General features: G+C 44.1%; 1 long non-coding RNA gene across 1 annotated transcript in view; it reads right to left on the reverse strand.

Moving 5' to 3' along the window:
- Positions 1-15,051, reverse strand: part of LOC137647130 (uncharacterized) — a 533,820-nt gene that overhangs the window by 506,835 nt on the left and 11,934 nt on the right. The window contains exon 2 of the long non-coding RNA XR_011045531.1: positions 3,420-3,550. This is a non-coding gene — a long non-coding RNA (uncharacterized lncRNA). The remainder of the gene's footprint in view (positions 1-3,419; positions 3,551-15,051) is intronic.

Here is a 15,051-nt window from a genome sequence, read left to right on the forward strand (position 1 = left end):
ACAGCTGATATATAGTCTTGCAGATTGTATTATTCTAAACTCTTCCTTAAGCCTAGATTAACTGATTGTATTCAACCAATAGTGGAAAAATTTCAAGACAGAACCTTCCTCTCCTAGACAATCCTCCTTTTGCTTACCTTTGGCTTTAAAATCCAGCAGATTTCTTATTCAATAGCACATAAAATTGGCTTATTGGGAGTCTTTCAAGATTTTTGGTGATCAAACCATCCTGAAGAAATGTTTTAATTCTTTCATTCTACCTCATTTTGAGTATTTTCCTGTTTGGTCTTCAGCTGCTGACTCTCATCTTAAAATTAAAAAAAACTTCGGTCTATTAAATTTCTTATTCCTGATCTGGATATTAATCTCTGCCACTGTTGTTGTTAGTTCTTTAAGCATGTTGCATCAGATTTTTCATAATTCTAATCATCCATCAGATTCAAATCTTCCCAGACTGTCCCATACTGTATGTAGTACTAGGGATGCAGTTAATTCTAACAGTCATGCCTTCTTTATCATAAGGCTCAATACTACAGGGCTGAGAAGTTTTATTACAGCTGTAACCAGATTGTGGAATGATCCTCCTAATCAGAAGTTCAAACTTGATGCATATGGTTCCCTATGTTGAACAGGTTCACATGTAAGTTTCTCTTCATAGATTATACAAGACAGATCTATTTTAATGTTATTACTGGTATTATAATATTTTACATTTTCTATTCACTGCACCTAATACTGTATATTGTTTATTTCCATACTTCCTTTACTCACTTACTTTCCCTGTTGGAACCCTGGGGCTTGTAGAATCCTGCTTTACCAACTAGGATTGTAGCTTAGCTAGTAATAAATAATAATAATAATAATAATAATAATAATAATAATAATAATAATAATAATAATAATATGGGTGAACTGCCTACTTTGAACTATTCTTCCCTTTCTAACCTTGTAGAACCATGGAAAAGGAAAACTGTTTCTATTGGTAAGACTCCTTGGGTTCCTAATATATTCAATCATACAAATGCCATGTCTATATGACATAGGTCTTCTCTTTTGCTGCTGCTTCTTTTGGAGTGATTTTCCATAGTCTTAGTTCTTTTTCAGATACCCACCCATCTCAAAAGGCTTCTAATTCTGAAGCTTTCCCAGATAGTACCTTCTTAGATGAAACCAGTGAATCTGTTCACTCCCTTTCCAATGTGATTCTGAAAAGAACAATTCTACACTTATCTCATGAAATATGATTCATGACTTTCCCTGTACCTCACAGGATAAAGATTTATTAATAAAGGAATGTGTCTTGGTAGTTCTCTTGTTTAAAATAATTCCTAGCTCTGAGTGCAAGCAGGAGTAATAAAATTGCTTCAAAAGAAGTGAAACCAACCTTGCAAGATAAAGACTTGTAATTAGCTTAGCATCTTGGATGAGGCTAGAGCTGAGAAAAAGAGTATTTTCACTGGCATATTTTTGAAACCAAAGGAATGATTAGCTCATAAGGGAGGTTGGACCAGAGTGCTTTAAGAGTCACATGTAATTTATACCTACTGTATAATCTTTAATGGAAGGAACTGAAAAATTCTTGACATATCTGAGGAAACAAAAGAAGTTAATGACATTGTATGAAGAGGCTTTGGTAGCTCAGATGGCTGTAGACTTACACCACTGGTAGTAGACTGACCACTGCTACTGATGCAAGGTATTGCTTGATCTAATTTGAAGGAAATGATAAGATAACCAAGAAGCTCTCAAAAATTATTTCTCTCAGGGTAGACATTGGAAAGTCTACAAGTGGTCAGACAGAGCAAGGGGGTTTTTCAGTACAAAATATGAAAGTGAGGTTGTGTGAGCAGACCTTTCCTGAATGTTGACAATTAGGACACGAGATGGCAAAGTTCCAGAAACCATTTTCTCTGGAACCAGAACAGGGTGATGGGGGCCAATGAAATTGAATATTGGAGCTACTTTTCTTATTGTAGCAAACTAGGAAAAGGTATAAAAATCAAGAATTAACCAATTCTGAAGTATGTCAACTAATCATGATTGAGAATCTCAGAATGGAGAGCAGAAAACTTCTAACCAACAGTTGATAGGGACAGAGAATATATCCAAAATGGGATTTCCAAAAAGCTTCCAGAGGGACAGAGAATATATCTAAATCAGGCTTTCTCAAAAGCTTCCACGGGGACAGAGAATATATCTAAATTGGGCTTTCCCAAAAGCTTCCATATCTCCTGACAGACCTGAAGGTGTAATGATAATTCCGAAAGTAGGTGATGGTCTCCTCTGCTTAACTGAAGTCTGCCAAAATATAGATTCTACCTGCAAGATACAGAGAGATCAGATAGCATTCCTTGTCTCTCCTCTTCCTCTGTCCAGCAAAGAAGCTTCTGTGTAAGAAGGAAGAGAGTAATCTACCTTGTTCCCCCTAGTTTGCATGTATGGTACTGTACAGTATATGAAAGAGTTGCTGTATTTTTTGCAAGTAGAGCTAAAGTTTTTCCCATAACTGTGTCTTCATATCATAACCTTTGCATTCCGGATTATCTAACATGATGAAAGGTACGATAAATTTCACTAAATTGGAAGCAAAACTATCATAAGGAGACCTCAAAGTTTCTTGTGATCTTAAAGGGCAACACAGCTACCATAGCACTAAATTAGGAAATGCAAATCCACCAAACTAAATATGGACCACTCATCAAACTTACTGCCCTGCACTAGTCTGTTGCAAATAGTTTTAGATGAAAGAAAATCTGAGATAACCCACAGATTTAGTTTCTCTAAGGTAATGAGTGGGAAAATGTAGGGAATAGCGTACAGTACAGTATTTACAAATGTTTCACATATACAAAAATATATTTATTCAAAATAATGGATGTTTTGCAGAATATTTATCTGAATGCAACATAGCTATTCCACTTGTTGCAGCTGAAGATTTCCAGTAAAGTAATTATTACTTTTAAAATATCAAGGGTCATTAGGCCTACACAAAAATTCCATAACTATGACTCTAGAATAACACTAAACCTAGTTACAGAAAATTCTTAAGATAACAACATTCAACCTGTGAACAATAAAAAATGTGCACTTTTTAAAAAGTATTCTATTATGCAGAAATAGATGTATGAATTCATGATACTGTACATGTGCAGGCCAGCTCACTAATATTAGAAAAACCAACAGACTGAAAGCAATGGAGATTAGGTAAATGAGGGTTCTGTATTAGATGCAAAATAAATCCTTCTGGACTAAGAATTTTCAACTTGAGAAACCACTCTTGGAATGCATCTTTACATATATGGGAGACTTAATGTATAGGAAAAAAAATGTACAAGGTATCTCTTAACACTAATAAGGTTAGGGACAATCCAGTGCAACTAATCTGAATAGAAATAAGAATACGGTAAAGTGTTACTTACCAATGCACCAATTAGTTCTTGATCTTACAAGGAACACAGTCTGTATAATGGGGCCATCAAGTACATACAGTTGATTGCCACCTTCCAAAGGTGACTTTTTAAAGATTTAGCCAAATTTCACCTCTTCATTTCTGAAAATAAATATTTCATATACATTATTAGCCTTCATTATTGAATATAAAAATCTGAATTCAAATCCTATATCGCTACAACTCATAACCATCTCTCACAAAAGGAACTTCCACTATCTACTGTTTGACTTTCTTATGGAAGAACACATCAAGAAAAAATAATTTAAAAGGACAATATTTGTACTTCGTCCTGGAAAAGCAGGACGCTAGAAGCTCAAGAGCACCACCAGGGAAAACAGCTCAGTGAGGAAAGGAAACATGGAAAAATGTTATTTTTATAATAAAATAAATTTTTGAATATACTTACCCGGTGATTATATAAGCTGCAGCTCTGCTGCTCGACAGAAAACTCTACGTTCAAAATCCGCCAGCGATCGCTATGCAGGTAGGGGGTGTACATCAACAGCGCCATCTGTCGGGCAGGTACTCAGTACTCAATGTAAACACAGAACTCAATTTTCTCCTCGGTCCACTGGGTCTCTATTGGGGAGGAAGGGAGGGTCCTTTAATATATAATCACCGGGTAAGTATATTCAAAAATTTATTTTATTATAAAAATAACATTTTTCAATATTAAACTTAGCCGGTGATTATATAAGCTGATTCACACCCAGGGGGGTGGGTAGAGACCAGCAATAATTGTTTACATTATTATGAGCTAAGGATTTTTTATTTCATTTTAGCAGTTATTCAAAATAACAAACAAAATAAATAAGTACCTGGTAAGGAAGTCGACTTGAACAATTACTCTGCCTTTTTAAGTACGTCTTCCTTACGGAGCCTCGCGATCCTCTTAGGATGCTGAGCGACCCCTAGGAGATGAAGTATCAAGGGTTGCAACCCATACTACAGGACCTCATCAAAACCTCTAATCTAGGCGCTTCTCAAGAAAAGAATTTGACCACCCGCCAAATCAACCAGGATGCGAAAGGCTTCTTAGCCTTCCGGACAACCCAAAAACAACAATAAAAAACATTTCAAGAGAAAGATTAAAAAGGTTATGGAATTAGGGGAATGTAGTGGTTGAGCCCTCACCCACTACTGCACTCGCTGCTACGAATGGTCCCAGGGTAGCAGTTCTCGTAAAGAGACTGGACATCTTTAAGATAAAAAGACGTGAACACTGACTTGCTTCTCCAATAGGTTGCATCCATTATACTCTGCAGAGATCTATTTTGTTTAAAGGCCACTGAAGTTGCGACAGCTCTAACTTCATGTGTCCTTACCTTCAGCAAAGCTTGGTCTTCCTCACTCAGATGGGAATGAGCTTCTCGTATCAACAGTCTGATATAATAGGATAAGGCATTCTTTGACATAGGCAAAGAAGGTTTCTTAATAGAACACCATAAAGCTTCTGACTGTCCTCGTAAAGGTTTAGTTCGTCTTAAATAGAACTTAAGAGCTCTAACAGGGCATAAGACTCTTTCTAGTTCATTTCCAACCATATTTGAAAGGCTTGGAATATCGAACGATTTCGGCCAAGGACGAGAAGGTAGCTCGTTTTTGGCTAGAAAACCAAGCTGTAAAGAACATGTAGCCGTTTCAGATGAAAATCCGATGTTCCTGCTGAAGGCGTGAATCTCACTGACTCTTTTAGCTGTGGCCAAGCAAACCAGGAAAAGAGTCTTTAAAGTGAGATCTTTAAAGGAGGCTGATTGTAGTGGCTCGAACCTTTCTGACATAAGGAATCTTAGTACCACGTCTAAATTCCAACCAGGTGTAGCCAAACGACGCTCCTTCGTGGTCTCAAAAGACTTAAGGAGGTCCTGTAGATCTTTGTTGTTGGAAAGATCTAAGCCTCTGTGACGGAAGACTGATGCCAACATGCTTCTGTAACCTTTGATAGTGGGAGCTGAAAGAGATCTTTCTTTCCTCAGGTATAATAGGAAGTCAGCTATTTGGGTTACAGAGGTACTGGTCGAGGATACTGATACTGACTTGCACCAGTTTCGGAAGACTTCCCACTTCGACTGGTAGACTCTAAGAGTGGATGTCCTCCTTGCTCTAGCAATCGCCCTGGCTGCCTCCTTCGAAAAGCCTCTAGCTCTAGAGAGTCTTTCGATAGTCTGAAGGCAGTCAGACGAAGAGCGTGGAGGCCTTGGTGTACCTTCTTTACGTGTGGCTGACGTAGAAGGTCCACCCTTAGAGGAAGAGTTCTGGGAACGTCCACTAGCCATTGAAGTACCTCGGTGAACCATTCTCTCGCGGGCCAGAGGGGAGCAACTAACGTCAACCTTGTCCCTTCGTGAGAGGCGAACTTCTGCAGTACCTTGTTGACAATCTTGAACGGGGGGAATGCATATAGGTCTAGATGTGACCAATCCAGTAGAAAGGCATCTATATGAACTGCTGCTGGGTCCGGGATTGGTGAGCAATATATTGGGAGCCTCTTGGTCATCGAGGTTGCGAAGAGATCTATGGTAGGCTGGCCCCATGTGGCCCACAGTCTCTTGCACACATCCTTGTGTAGGGTCCATTCTGTTGGAATGATTTGTCCCTTCCGACTGAGGCAATCTGCCATGACATTCAAGTTGCCTTGGATGAACCTCGTTACTAGAGAAAGGTTTAGATCTTTTGACCAGGTGAGGAGGTCCCTTGCGATCTCGTACAACGTCATAGAATGGGTCCCTCCTTGCTTGGAGATGTACGCCAAAGCCGTGGTGTTGTCCGAGTTCACCTCCACCACTTTGCCTTGAAGGAGGGACTTGAAGCTTTTCAAGGACAGATGAACTGTCAGTAGCTCCTTGCAGTTGATATGTAACGTTCTTTGATGCGAGTTCCAAGTTCCCGAGCATTCCCGACCGTCTAATGTCGCACCCCAGCCCGTGTCCGATGCGTCCGAGAAGAGAACGTGGTTGGGGGTCTGAACAGCCAGGGGCAGACCCTCTCTGAGGCTGATACTGTCCTTCCACCAAGTCAGGGACGACTTCATCTTCTCGGAAATGGGGATCGAGACCGCTTCTAGCGTCTTGTCCTTTTTCCAGTAAACAGCTAGGTGAAATTGAAGGGGACGGAGGTGTAGTCTCCCTAACGAAACGAACTGTTCCAGGGATGATAGCGTCCCTATCAGACTCATCCACTGTCTGACTGAACATCGTTCCTTCTTTAGCATGTTCTGGATGCATACCTGGGCTTGACTTGTTCTGGGGGCCGACGGAAAAGCCCGAAAAGCTTGACTGTGAATCTCCATCCCTAAATACACAATAGTTTGGGATGGGACCAGTTGAGACTTTTCCATATTGACCAGGAGACCCAATTCCTTGATCAGATCTAGAGTCCACTTTAGATTCTACAGACAGCGACGACTGGAAGAGGCTCTTAGAAGCCAGTCGTCCAAATAGAGGGAGGCTCTGATGTCCGCTAAATGAAGGAATTTGGCTATATTCCTCATCAGCCTCGTAAACACAAGAGGAGCTGTGCTTAGGCCAAAGCACAGGGCTTGAAATTGGTAGACAACCTTTTCGTAAACGAATCTCAGAAAAGGTTGGGAGTCTGGGTGGATGGGGACGTGAAAGTATGCGTCCCTTAGGTCTAAAGAGACCATCCAGTCTTCCTTTCTGACCGCTGCTAGAACGGACTTTGTGGTCTCCATGGCGAACGTCTGCTTTGTGACAAAGACATTCAGCGCACTGACGTCTAGCACCGGCCTCCACCCTCCTGTCTTCTTTACCACTAAGAAGAGACGGTTGTAGAAGCCCGGGGATTGATGGTCCCGGACTTTGACTACCGCTCCCTTTTCTAGTAAGAGAGACACCTCCTGCTTCAAAGCTCGTCTCTTGTCTTCCTCTCTGTACCTGGGAGAGAGATCGATGGGACACGTTGCTAGAGGGAGTTTGCGTACAAACGAGATCTTGTACCCTTCTCTGAGCAGCTTCACAGATTGTGCATCTGCGCCTCTTTTCTCCCAGGTCTGCCAGAAGTTCTTGAGTCTGGCTCCCACTGCTGTCTGAAGAAGGAGGCAGTCAGACTCTGCCTTTAAAGGACTTGGTACCTTTCTTCTTCCCACGTCTCCCTTCGGCACGAGCACCTCCTCTGCTGGAGGCTCTGCCACGAAAGGGCGGAATGAATCTGGACGCTGGAGTGTCCATCCTGGGTCTTGACAAGGTAGGCAAAGGGGTGGCTTTGCGGGCAGAGAACGCAACCAGGTCATGGGTGTCCTTCTGAATCAAAGAGGCAGCAATCTCCTTAATCAATCCTCTGGAAAAAGGCACTTTGAGAGAGGAGCAAAAAGAAGTTCTGATCTCTGACACGGTGTTACTCCAGCTGACAGGAAAGAGCAAAGGTTCTCCCGTTTCTTGAGGACCCCGGATACGAACGAAGCCGCAAGCTCACTAGATCCGTCACGTATGGCCTTGTCCATGCAGGACATTATGAGCAAGGAAGATTCCTTGTCAGACGGGGAGATCTTCCTGCTCAAAGCTCCCAGACACCAGTCCAAAAAGTTAAAGACCTCGAAGGCTCTAAACACTCCTTTCAACAGATGGTCTAGGTCCGTAGGAGACCAGCATATCTTAGAGCGTCTCATGGCTAGCCTGCGGGGAGAGTCTACCAGGCTTGAGAAGTCGCCCTGGGCAGAGGCAGGAACTCCCAAGCCGAGAACTTCTCCCGTGGCATACCAGACGCTCGATCTGGAAGAGAGTCTCGCAGGGGGAAACGTAAACGCTGTCTTCCCTAGGTCCTTTTTGGACTGCATCCAATCTCCTAAAACTCGTAAAGCTCTCTTGGACGAGCGGGCGAGGACGAGTTTCGTAAAGGCAGGCGCGGATGACTGCGTACCTGAAGCAAACTCTGACAGAGGGGAGCGTGGAGCCGCAGACACAAACTGGTTCGGATACATCTCTTTGAACAGAGCAAGAACTTTTCTAAAGTCCAAAGAGGGTTGCATGGTCTTGGGTTCGTCAAGGTCCGTATGTGGGTCATCAATGTGTGCCGCGTCGTCATCATCAGAGAGTCCATCATCTGAGAATTGAGGAGGAAGCGGCAAAGGAGTAGGAATCGGCTGGTCAGCTGAGTCCGGCAGCACGGGTGCACGCGTGACTGAACCGGACGCAACGTCATGGAACTGTTGCCCAGTCTGTGAACTGGCAACAACCATAGCAGCGCGGGGACGCATAGCGTCTACTCCAGACTGTTTAGTCTGATGTGGGCGAGCAGAGGAGACCACACTGGGTTGCGGAGGTTGACGCACCGCGTCAAAACAAAACAACTTAGACTGTTGTTGTACCTCGCGAACGTCAACGGAAGGTTCCGTGCGTCGCTGAACGTCAACATGCGGCAGGCAGGGTACACTGGAACGCATGGGTGGCGGGACTCTCTCAGCTGGAGTGCGGCAGAAGGTCGCCTCAGCGTCCACAAGACGCACAACCGTGGGTGGTTGTAGGCTAGAGGTTGGTGCAGCGTCAACCTTCTCCGCACGAAAGTCCTGCATCAATGACGTTAACTGAGACTGCATGGTCTGCAGCAAAGACCACTTAGGGTCTACAAGAGCAGGTGCGGCAACAGACTGTGTGACTGCCTGATGCGGTACCGCTTTGCCTCTCTTAGGAGGTGAGCAGTCGTCGGAAGACTTCAGCGAGTCCGAACTGACCCAGTGGCTACAACTGGGCCGTTGGACTTGCGCGGAAGGGACCGACTTGCGCTTAAGAGGCCGCGAGACCTTGGTCCATGGTTTCTTACGAGAAACCTCTTCCGCAGACGAGGAATAAATGGGCTCTCTCGTCTTTGTGTGGGTGGGGCAATCTTGGGTAGATACGCCCGAAACCACGGAGGGAACGTCTGTTCGCTGATTAAAGCCTCTCGAACCCTTTGGTCGTACGACATTGCTTCTCCCCTGGGCTTGGGAGCTTGCAAGAGGTCCCGGACTGGGAGGACGACAGGCACGAACAGACGAACCCTCAAGCGCAACACTATCCACAACACTATCACTCACTTTATCACTACCCACTGCACTCTTACACTTCAGCTCCTTGACGTCGGCCATGAGCTGGTTACGGTCACTAGCCAAGGACTCGACTCTCTCACCCAGAGCTTGGATGGCACGCATCATATCTGCCATCGAAGGTTCTTGAGTGCTAGAAGGGGGATCAGGAGCAACCACTACAGGGGAAGGAATAGGTTGTGGGGCATGAGGAGAGGAAAATTCAACGGAGCGAGACGAACTTCTCCTGACTCTATCTCTCTCTAGCCTACGTGTATATTTCTGGAATTCGATAAAATCGAATTCCGAAAGCCCAACGCATTCCTCACATCGATCTTCCAATTGACAGGTTTTATCCCGACAATTGGAACAAACGGTGTGAGGATCGATAGAGGCCTTCGGAAGACGCCTTGAACAGTCCCTAGCATTACACTTCCTGAATTTAGGGACTTGAGAAGGGTCAGCCATTTTGAATTAGTCAAAGGGGAATTCAAAAACTATCCAAAGTCATCAACAAATAATCCGATATCAACCAAAGAATGCAAGGATGTATTGAAGATAAAGCCTGCAAAGCGAAAGCTCAAAACTAGAAATGTGTACTTCACCAAAAAGATGTGAAAACCAATCCAGTTAGCAACAGCGAATTAGTAGGTCTTGCCGGTGGCACGACAGAGAGAAAATTGAGTTCTGTGTTTACATTGAGTACTGAGTACCTGCCCGACAGATGGCGCTGTTGATGTACACCCCCTACCTGCATAGCTATCGCTGGCGGATTTTGAACGTAGAGTTTTCTGTCGAGCAGCAGAGCTGCAGCTTATATAATCACCGGCTAAGTATATTCAAAAATTTATTTTATTATAAAAATAACATTCCAAGAAGAGTAACATCATAAAAATAAATATTTCCAACATCATTAAAATAAATATCTCCAACATAAACTATAAAAATTTAACAAAACAAGAGGAAGAGAAATTAGATAGAATAGTATGCCAGAGTGTACCCTCAACAGGAGAACTCTAACCCAAGACAGTGAAAGACCATGGTACAGAGGCTATGGCACTACCTAAGACTAGAGAACAATGGTTTGATTTTGGAGTGTCTTCTCCTAGAAGAGCTGCTTACCATAGCTAAAAGAGAACCAATTTCTGACAACCCACAAAGGCTTACAGGTTATCAAGTGATAAACATAGAATGATCCCCATTCATGGACTTCTTGATAGAGGAAAAAAGAATATCCTACTTTGTGGATATCCTTGCCCCACCTGGTTGGGTGAGGATACTTTAATACCCTCTCATTTTGATGATACCTGTATATATCTTTGACAGAGCAAAGAGCACTCATGTCTAGTGTTTTTCTCTGTTCGTGAGAGAGAGAGAGAGAGAGAGAGAGAGAGAGAGAGAGAGAGAGAGAGAGAGAGAGAGAGAGAGACTATACATAAATAAAAGGATAATATAATCACAAGTACACTATTGCAGAACAACTTAATAATAATTGTCCACTTTATACATATACAAAGTTGTCAGTTTCTAGCATACAAGGAAAACAACAGTGTAGTACAGTATACCCAAAAATCAGTGGTGAAAAATTACAAATTTGAAAGTAATTTGCATTCTTTCTAACTTAACAAACCTGATTTCTTTACTTAAGAGATTGATCACCATGAGCTAGTATGTAGGCTATAAAAAACTTTGAGCGTGGTGGCACCCAACCACCGGTAGAAGCAGGTGGGGCAGCGGAAGAGTACTCCTGCAACTTCCTGCATACTCATAAGCTTAATCACCTTTTTATTGCAAGCAGGAATTACTGGAGGAAGGTGATGGCGGGACAAGGATTGTGGTGGCCAATGTGGTAACATCCCTGACTGGTGAATGCCAGATTGGAGTTCAAGTCCCGCTCAAACTCACTAGTTTCTTTGGTCGCCACAACCTCACTATGCTTGTGAGCTAAGGATGGGGGGTTTGGGGGAGCCTATAAGTCTATCTGCTGAGTCATCAGCACCCATTGCCTGGCTCTCCTTGGACCTAGCTTGAATGTAGAGGAGGGCTTGGGCACTGACCAAATGTATATATGGTCAGTTTCTAGGGCATTGTCCTGCTTGAAAGGGAAATGTCACTGTCCCTTGCCTCTGCTATTCTCGAGTGACCTTTAAACCTTTAAAAAACTCAGGTTTTTATAGTTGGGAAAAATAAAAATTACTTCCAAATTTGTCATTTGTTCCGACATAAATTCAAACCCTTGTTTTATACTCAGGAGATTCACCCAAAGGTGGGTGGAGGGCCGATCAATTGGCTGAAAACTTGCCCTGAGATTGCCACATCCAAGCTTAAGGAAGCTTAGGATGGGGATCCTAACACCTCGAGAATCTGTTGGTCTTAATAACATAAGTCGACGACCTGAGCAGTAATGGTCAGAGAGTGAGGGACCACTCTGTGACTATGTCTAGGTTTCTATAACCTCAGGTTTGACTTATATGCATTGAGACCTAAAACACCCAAATCCCCCTCGCTAGGAGAAAGGCCATGACGGAATATGTAGGAATGTGAGAACCAAGAAATATTCAGGGAACTTGCAAATTGGGGCTTACCTACAGTCAACGAAAGCCAGCTTGAAGGGCTTCGGATGCTGTACCCTAAGGGAGAGGAAGATGAAGAAAAGGCCAATAATTTTGTTACTTTTCCCCCAGACTAAAACCAAAACCTCCGTCTTTGACCAACTGCTAAATGTCCTTTAAGGAGCTAAGGAGGGCAACCACTTACTGCGCAGCCACAACAAGGCCTAGAGAGAACGAACCTAGGGACCTGTGTTACGTCTTTTAGGTAGTGGGCAGAGAAGGTCATCTGACACTCCTATACTCCTGTCAAAGTTATGGCTGACACTACCGAGGCTAAAGGCATGGTAGAAGGGAGATAATCTAGGATGTCATAGCATTTCTTTGCCTTACGAAGGGAGGAGAAAGTAATCTTGATGAACTGCCAGCACTAAGGGATTCCATCTTGTAGAGATTTGCTAGCTAACCTTCTGTAGTAAACAAGCTACCAGCTTGGCCCACCTTATCACTAACCTAGGCCTAGGGATGTGATACAGCAAGCCTGAGGTTGCACACACCCTTCGGGGGAGGAACATGCGGGTTCAACAAGATCATTGACCATGCAAAAGCAGGACAAAACCTGAAGTAAGGTTGAATCTGGCACACCCTGTGTAGTGGAAGGAGTTTCTGGGGTGGCGGGTGCATGCAACGCACCTTCAGAGTAGCCGGAGTTTCCCTTGGAGTAGGAGCCGAAATTGTAGCCAAGGCCTCTGAATCCTTCGCTGAAGAAAGTAAGGGTCATAGACTACTATTGACACCACATACAGTACTTCAGGATGGAGCTTGAATTCTTCCGACCCTGGAACCTGGCTGAGGAGGAGGTGGGAAGCTATGTGACTCCTTTGAGGAATCTCTAGGGACTCAGGAATTTTCCGTGACAGGGAAAACTCTGGGGCCTATGAGAGCCAGGAGACCTGGGGGGAGGGGGATCTGTCTCGACTGGAGGGAGCCCGTAGGGCACTACAAACGAGATCTCTATCCCCTATGGGTAAAAGTAAAGTTTAAAAGGCAGAAAGACCTGTCTAGGGCTTTCAACACCTCGGTTGAGATAAGATTAGGACTAAGGCAAGCCTTTCCAAGTTGTAGTCGGAATCAGAATGCCCTGCTCTGGCAGCTCTCGTTTCCAGGAGTTCTGGAGCCTGAAAAAGTGTGCAAAATTATGTGCAAGGCTCCAGCAGGGGGATGGTGCCAGAGAACTAGGTCTAGGTGCAGATGCCGACGAGGCAGGGAATGCAAAGAAGGATGATAGTCTAGTACCAGGTCTATAAGCAAACACCAATGAGGCAGCGAAAGCACAGAAGGATGTCGAAATGTTCTCTTGCCTATGAACAAAGGGAGCTTAAGGGATACCTGGAGACACCCTTGTTGTCAAAGGAAAATAAAATGGTTAATCGGGTTGATCCAATGAAGCAGCAGTCACCCCCAGAATTAACTCAGGTGGATAACATTGCTTTGACAATATCCCAAATCTGTGCAGTCGGGAGGATCTGGAGGGTCTAGCACATATTTACACATGCGGTTCGTGCGTGTATTCTTGTGTGAGGTTCATACACATATTCTTGTGCACGGCTCGTGTGCGACGAGAACGAGGTATGACAACTCCTGGAGGAGGCGTGACCTCCTACCGCTTATTTTGCCTTTGAGAAACTTACAAAAGATCTAGGCCAAGTTCCTTTCATAGAAGTCTGGGACCGATCAGCGAGAATTCAAATTCTTCGTCTCTACGTGTCTCTGATACCAAGACACGTGAGAGATCAATACTTGGAAGAGGAGGCTGATTGAGTCGGGGCCTGAAACCGAAGTACAGGTACCGAAGTGGTGGCAGGAGCACGGATGGATGTTACTGTGCTACTGGTTGACGAGTGAGAGGTTATTTTGAAGGAAAGGGATATTGGATGGTAAAACAAAATCCCCACCTCAACAGGAAAAAACCACCCTGGGTGTCGGTTCTCCAATTGGCAAGCAAGCACCTGTCGCTGATATGGAGGAGTAATAAGTAACCCAATGGCTTATGGAAGGAGAGGGTGCTCCCCCACTTGTTCCGAAGAGTTAAACCGTGCTGGCAACGAATCACAGGAACGCTAACAAACTCCTCCACTCATTCCAAAGAGTTAGAGCGTGTTGGCAATGAATTGCAAGTTAGCAAGATAAGTCGAGTAGGAGTATTCTTGAGAAAGAATCACTCGCTGTAGTGAGGGAGTCCTAATTCAGGTAGAAGTAAAAGAGGCCCCTTCTGTGCGTTGAGCTTCAACTCCTCAAGAAACCAATCCTTCAGGGGGGAATTCAACAGTCCCAGCTAAGGCTACAGCTCATGAAGAGCAGGACTTCTCATAGGAGGAAAGTGCCATTGCTTCTCTGGGGAAGCAATAGGGTCTTCCAGGCACAAAAGTCATGCAGGAGAAAAGGCATATTCCTCTTACTTGTTCGTCCTCCAGAGAAGACCGAACAAACAGACAGGAGGGAAGGGATTACCACAGAAGAAAAAGAAAGTATGGGAAAATCCCTTCCGACTTCTTTCAAATTCGGCGGAACCATTCAGGATGGGCAGTCCTGACACTCGTTGCAGGGAGACTTCTCCGCACTGTGGGCAATGTTTCTGAAGATACGTCTCTAAGAAAGAACGGAACGTGTCACAAGCACGGCTGGTTGTGGCTGGATAGAGCTGAAAGCCATTTCCTCAGAAGACAGTGCAATCATCTTCAAAACGATAAAAGAAACAAAGTTTGACCAGCCAGAAGCAGAAAAAAAAGAGAGGCAGCAGAACAGGTCTGCAGTCTCCAGAGGCTAGTCCAAAGATGGTTAAGCTAGTGAGTGTGCAGGCAATTGCAAGAGTATTCTCACACTACCACGCTGGACCCCACTCCTGCCAGTGGTTAGCAGCCACCTCGCTCAACGTTTTTATAGCCCGAACACCAGCTTGAGCTGATCAATCTCCTTTGTAAAGAACGAGGGTCTGTATTCATGTCGCAACAAATTACTGTATTCAAAGTAGTCTA

The sequence above is a fragment of the Palaemon carinicauda genome, chromosome 9, assembly GCF_036898095.1.
Source record: "Palaemon carinicauda isolate YSFRI2023 chromosome 9, ASM3689809v2, whole genome shotgun sequence".
Taxonomy (NCBI): Eukaryota; Metazoa; Arthropoda; class Malacostraca; order Decapoda; family Palaemonidae; genus Palaemon; species Palaemon carinicauda.